At 48.7% G+C, this 5,887-nt stretch overlaps 1 pseudogene; it reads right to left on the bottom strand.

The window, feature by feature from the left end:
- Positions 1 to 1,999: 1,999 nt before the first annotated feature.
- Positions 2,000 to 2,505, bottom strand: LOC122445487 (annotated as a pseudogene).
- Positions 2,506 to 5,887: the final 3,382 nt, after the last annotated feature.

Raw genomic sequence — 5,887 nt, 5'->3', positions numbered from 1 at the left:
GGGCAAGTGCCCTCTCTGGGTGTCTTCACATTTATAATGCACATTTCCATGTTTGGGCTTATTTTATTCTAACAACTTTTTGCGTGCTAAGCCGCTTCAGTCATGTCCGACTCTTTGCAACCCTATGGACTATAGCCTACCAGACTCCTCTGTCCATGGGATTCTCCAGACAAGAATACTGGAGTTAAGTTGCTATGCCATCCTTCAGAGGATCTTCCTGACCCAAGGATTGAATTCACGTCTCTTATGTCTCCAGCACTGGCAGTTTGGCAGGTGGATTCTTTACCACTAGTGCCACCTGGTAAGCCCCCACAACCTTTTGCATAGGTGTTATTTGACAAAGACTTTTGCTTGACTGAACTTTATTCAGCCTCCTAAACCTCCTTCTAGACCCATCTGTACACTTTTCTATAAAATTTAGATTTAACAAGAGCCCTGCCCAGTCAGTTTAGCAAAAAAAGGCCCATCTTCAATATCTGGTACTCTCAATGTCTGATCAGCTTCCTTATCCTCCACCATCCCCCCAAAGTGATACTTAATCACCCTGGTCTGTCTTCCGCCAAAAATTCTGTTAAGTTAGTTTAGCCAGAATCCACTCACCCCCTGTTTTTTCTTGGTAATTTTCTATCCACTGACCCACCTCCCTGCTTCTTGGCTATAGCTTTCCACTTGCCCATGATCATTTGGAGTTAAGCCCAGGTCTATACTGAAATCCCTTTTCTCATATTGCAAGAGTTCTGAATAAAATCTACTTTTTTATGCTTTAAATATTGTTCAGTTCTACTTTTTCCTTTGAAATAATATCCCTATTTCACAGATGAGAAAAATAAGCCTCAAAGAGGACATGATTTGCCTTGGGTGGCAGAGCTGGGATTCAGGTTCAGGTGTCCTGAGCCCAGTAGAAGTCTTCACCACCACAGTGTCTTCTGGAGAACTCTCTGTACCTCCAGTGCTCCCTGCACTGGGAAGTGGGAGGTTTGCTGTGTTAGGTTGACAAGATATCCAGCTCTTACTTTGGTCTAACCTGAATGCTTTTTTCTCCTCTGTCAATTGGAAACTGTAGTCCAGAAAAATGTCACCAAACAAAACATGTTACGAATAAATAGAAAGAACACATGAGCAAGAACTGACACAGCAAAATGATCAAGAAGGCCAAGTTGACCTTAGTGTCTGTGTAAATTTGTTTTTGTGATATCTTCCTCATATCCTGTCCCACTGTTCTTTGCTTAAAATTCCTCTCAAAATTCACCTTTGTGAAAAAAAAAAAAAAAAATTCACCTTTGTGAATTTCCTTCTCCTGGGAAAGAAGGGATCAACTGGTCCATACGGAGGTGGGGGGACTGTTGGGAGGACAATGCTATTTCTCTTTGCATTATACCTGGATGGTCCAGGCTTTGGACTTTAGCTGTAACTGGAATTTCAGCTTCAGAAAGCAAGTAGCCAGCAGGGTGGTGGAGCCTTCCTGGTCCTCTGAGATGGCACCACAGTGTAACCCTCCACTCCTCTCTGGATGACTCCAAGTTCTGCCTGGGAATGTGGGCATGCCGATTCCTCATCCTGGGCTGTGCAGTGGAAGCCTGAGCTTCTTGCTCAGGGACCAATCACTCCACAGATTCCATGCTCAGGGAATCAAGCCTGGAGGAACCAGAAACAAAGTTTCTAGATGTGGCAAAGAGCAGGGGAAGATCACCACTGCTGTTCTTTGCAGAACTAACTAGCTACCTTCTCTCACCTTCAGACTCTGCCTGGCACACCCAGCTGAGGCTTTCTGTTCCTTCTTGGTTATGCCTGTGAGTCCCAAGAAGTCAAAATAGGTGACCCAAGTGCCAAAGTCTCCAGAAGCATCCCATACTTCCTCGTGGGGTCAAAATTCCTTCTCCCTAGGTTCTACTGTCAATCCCACTACCCACCTCAGATTCCTCAAGCTTGCTTCCCCAGGCTGCCTCAGGCTTTATTTATTTATTTTAGGCAACAATTCTCATGTGTTAGGACTTTTAATGTTGTACACATCAAATTATAGGAAAAAGACAACTATAAACAAGATGCAGTCCCTCTACTTCCATGAACAGCACACGGCATTACAGTAAGCCAAGTTTATATTCAAGCATCAAATGCGGTTCTCCCATTAGTTCACTTTGTGATGGGTCATTAAGAATATCTCAAATCCAATAGTCTCATCGTTACCCCTCAAAATATCCAGTGAAAGGTTTGAGCTTGGAACAAATGGAAGATGCTGAACCTGCTGCACTGACTGCCTTGAATTCCATCTGCAGTTTTAGTTGTGCAGAAAGACCCTGGATGTTTCTCAGTGTGGAGAAGTTCATCTTATCTTGGTTGAGCTGGTAATTTTTTTCTGATAATTCAAGAGGATGACTGGGCAGTTCATTTTTCACACAAGAGAAACCTTTTCGAAGAAGATCATGACTTTCAAAAGGTCCACTTGCTGACAGCTCAGTAATTGGAATACTGTCCTTTAGCTGAGATCCAAGTCCTCTGGCATTCATCTTCGACTTGCTTGGCGTACAGACTCTTTCCCCTTCTGCCTCAGGCTTTAAAGACCCTAACTCTGTTACACCCTCTAGTGGAAAGAGGAAATCCACCATGTGGTGAGGGTGGACCCTTTTCCTGGCATGAAGCAGATATTATTTTAAGATTTTTTTTTTTTTATGTGGACCACTTTAAAGTCTTTATTGAATTTGCTGCAATATTTCCTCTGTTTTATGCTTTGGTTTTTTGGCCACGAGGCATGTGGGACCTTAGCTCCCACATCTTCTGCATTGGAACATGAAGTCTCAACCACAGGATTGCCAGGGATCACCCGACTGAGCAGATATTCTGAGCCCAACGCTCCACCCCACAAGCTGCATATGGGCCATCTCTGATTCCTGCCTCTCACCCCACATCTTTCCTCCCACTTTCTATGTTTCTTAGGATCTTCTCAAATTTCATTTCTTTTCCTAGGCGTACAGCCCCAAACTCACTGCCTCTTGGCCCCTCTCTTCCCTGTTCTGACCTGCTCTGTCTTCTGAAATGAATTAGCTGCTCCTGCTGTGGCAGTCCAAAGCGCTGGCAGGACACGGGCAGCCCAGGAAAAACACCAGGCAGGAGGGTGGGCTCATTTGTGGGCCCCTCATTTTCAGGGTGTCCTGATTTCTATTCCCCTACATGCCCCTCTCACCTCTCCCCCTACCTGGCTCAGGCTACCTAGGAAGGCAGAAACGGGTGTATCGGTGTCTTTATTCTTTCCTGGTGGGGGAAGGGGGTGGAGACTGAGGAAAGAAAAGACGAGGCAAGGATGATTGGCGTGGGGGCCACACCTCCTTTTGTCCTCTTTCCCTGGTACTCTGGCCCCTCCGGGCAATACACCTATTTAAGGCCAGTATCCAGTGGGGACAGATTCACCTCTGCTCCTCACATCATCACTTCTCTGCCAAGGACCTTCCTGGGGGAGCGTGAGGGACTCTTTCCGGAGCCATGATGGGTACCCACTGGAGGAGGCTCCCTTGCGTGTTCCTGAGCTGTTTGTGTTCCTACATCCTTGGGCCAGTGGTTCCAGGTAAGTGATGTACTTGGGACAGCATTTGGGGCTGGGGGTGGCTGACTTCACAGAGCCTCCAAGGAGCTGTGGTCTTTCGTGGGGGGCAAAGAGAGAGGCAGAGAGAGGTGAGTGGGCAGAAATGGCACAAGATGAGGGAGAGAGAAAGAGAATACTAGGCAGAGAGAGGGAGGAGGAAAGAGAGTCAGAGAAAAGCAGGGAGGCGTTGGGAGGAACAGCCTGGCTTGGGGAAAACCCACAGGAGAACCAGGTAAGCAGAACTGTGGAAAGAGAGAGAAAGTTGAGGAGAGGGAATCACACAGAAAAACAGGAACGCTCCATGACCGAGCTGGAAGAAAAACTTATAGCAAGATGTAGGGTCAGAGGGAAAGACAAGGGAGAAACAGATGAATCAAAACAAGGTACATACAGAGGGAGGAGGAGGATCTCAGAGGAGACAAGTAAGTAAGTAAGTAAGTGTTAGTTGCTCAGTCGTGACTGACTCTTTGCGACCCCATGGACTGCAGCCCACCAGGCTCCTCTATCCATGAGATTTTCCAGGCAAGGATACTGGAGTGGGTTGCCATTTCCTTCTCCAGGGTATCTTCCCAATCCAGGGATCGATCCTGGGTCTCCTGCACTGCAGGCAGATTCTTTACCAAAGGAAGGGACCAGGGAAGAAACTCTGTTGGAGCACTTGGAGAAACAAGGCAGGCGCTTGACTTGGAGAAACAAGTCAAGACTGGAGGGAGACTGAGACGGGGCAGTGGTCTTCCTGTCCCAGATCTTGGGTTTACAAGCGTCCTCCTGGGCTAAGTCCCCCTAGGGCAGGGCTTGCAGTCCCTGGTGTTGGCCTTGGCCTCCTTCACACCCTGCATCTCCCCTCTGTCCAGAGCTGTTCGTAGAACTAGAACTAAGACCCGTTGGAGAAGCTCCCCCTGGACCCTCTGTTCCCTCCTCACCACTTTCCAAGCTGAACCCCCGGTCCGAGGGCCAAGTTTTAATCTATATTTCTGGGTGTCTGAGTCTTCTGAAAGTCTCTAGGGCCATGGGAGGACAAGGGGTCAGTGAAAGAGAAAGAAAGTGAAAGTCACTCAGTCATGTCCGACTATTTGGGACCCCATGGACTATACAGTCCATGGCATTCTCCAAGCCAGAATACTGGAGTGGGTAGCCTTTCCCTTCTCCAGGGGATCTTCCCAACTCAGGGATCCAACCCAGGTCTCCCACATTGCAGGCAGATTCTTTATCAGTTGAGCCACAGGGGAAGGGGTCAATAGCCCACAGCAAAGATGTAATCACAGCTCCCTTGCCTCCTCAGGAGGCCTGAAAAAGACTTCACCTCACCCGAGGACTCATTCCTCATAAGGTGGGTCAGAGGAACACACTGTCTTAGAGATGATGAGAGGCATAATGCCAGGGATGTGGAAGATTCCATCTTCCTTGCCACATTTAAGGGCTTGGCTAAGAGCAAATGGAACCCCCACAGTCTCTACCACCCTCACACCCACCCCCTCATCCTCTCTACTCATCACAGTGAGGAAACAGAGGCCAGTAGGAGCCTTCAGAGCCTGCAGCTACCAGCCATTCAGGGTGTGTTCCTGGGGGTAGACTGAGGGGTGTCTGTAGAAGTCATGGCCGTGGGCAATGGGCAGAAGATGGATTGGATTTAGGGACCTTGGGTGTGGTCTTGGCTTTGCCAATGAGTGATCTGGTCCTGTGACCAGTTCCCATTGTATATCTTTCCAGGCCTCACTTCCCCATGCAAAAAGCAGGGTGGTGGATGGCATGACCTCTGGATTGCTAAGTCCTTAAGTTTTAGCATTCTGTGATTTAAAATCAACACACAAAGTTGTTTAGTAGCAGCTCTGCACTTGGTCTTGCGTTAGGGTCATCAAGATCAAGAGGAGCCGGGAAATGTGTGTGGAGAGGAGCCTGAAAGGGCAAGAAGTGGGGTGGGAGTGGGCGAGAGAAGACGGGTGGGGAGTGATGGGAAGTGAGTGAGGGGCGGACCTTGAAGGAGGAAGGTTGCCCTGAAGCTACACACAGGTGCCCTGGGTCAGAGTCCCGTGCATTGGGAAAGGGCACAGGATGGAACAGGGCCAGGAAAAGAGGGGGAGTGGGCTGGGAGTTGGCCTCCCAGGCATTTGGTAGAGTATCCAGAGGACCTTGGAGGGGAAAGTAGTCTCCATGGGTCAGGCAGTGAGCCCCCCACATTTGCCGGGGTGGGGGCTTCTGGAGAAGTGGGAACTGGTCAGTCCCATTCTCTTGGCTCCCTGAGGGGGTGCCTACAGGTGACCTGCTTATGTCTGAGCCTAGGGTATGTTTCCATACAGTGCCAGCACCCTCGTC

This window comes from Cervus canadensis, chromosome 7, assembly GCF_019320065.1.
Source record: "Cervus canadensis isolate Bull #8, Minnesota chromosome 7, ASM1932006v1, whole genome shotgun sequence".
In the NCBI taxonomy this organism is placed as follows: Eukaryota; Metazoa; Chordata; class Mammalia; order Artiodactyla; family Cervidae; genus Cervus; species Cervus canadensis.
Note: the sequence above shows the minus strand (reverse complement) of the source record. Positions and strands in the feature narration are given on the sequence as shown.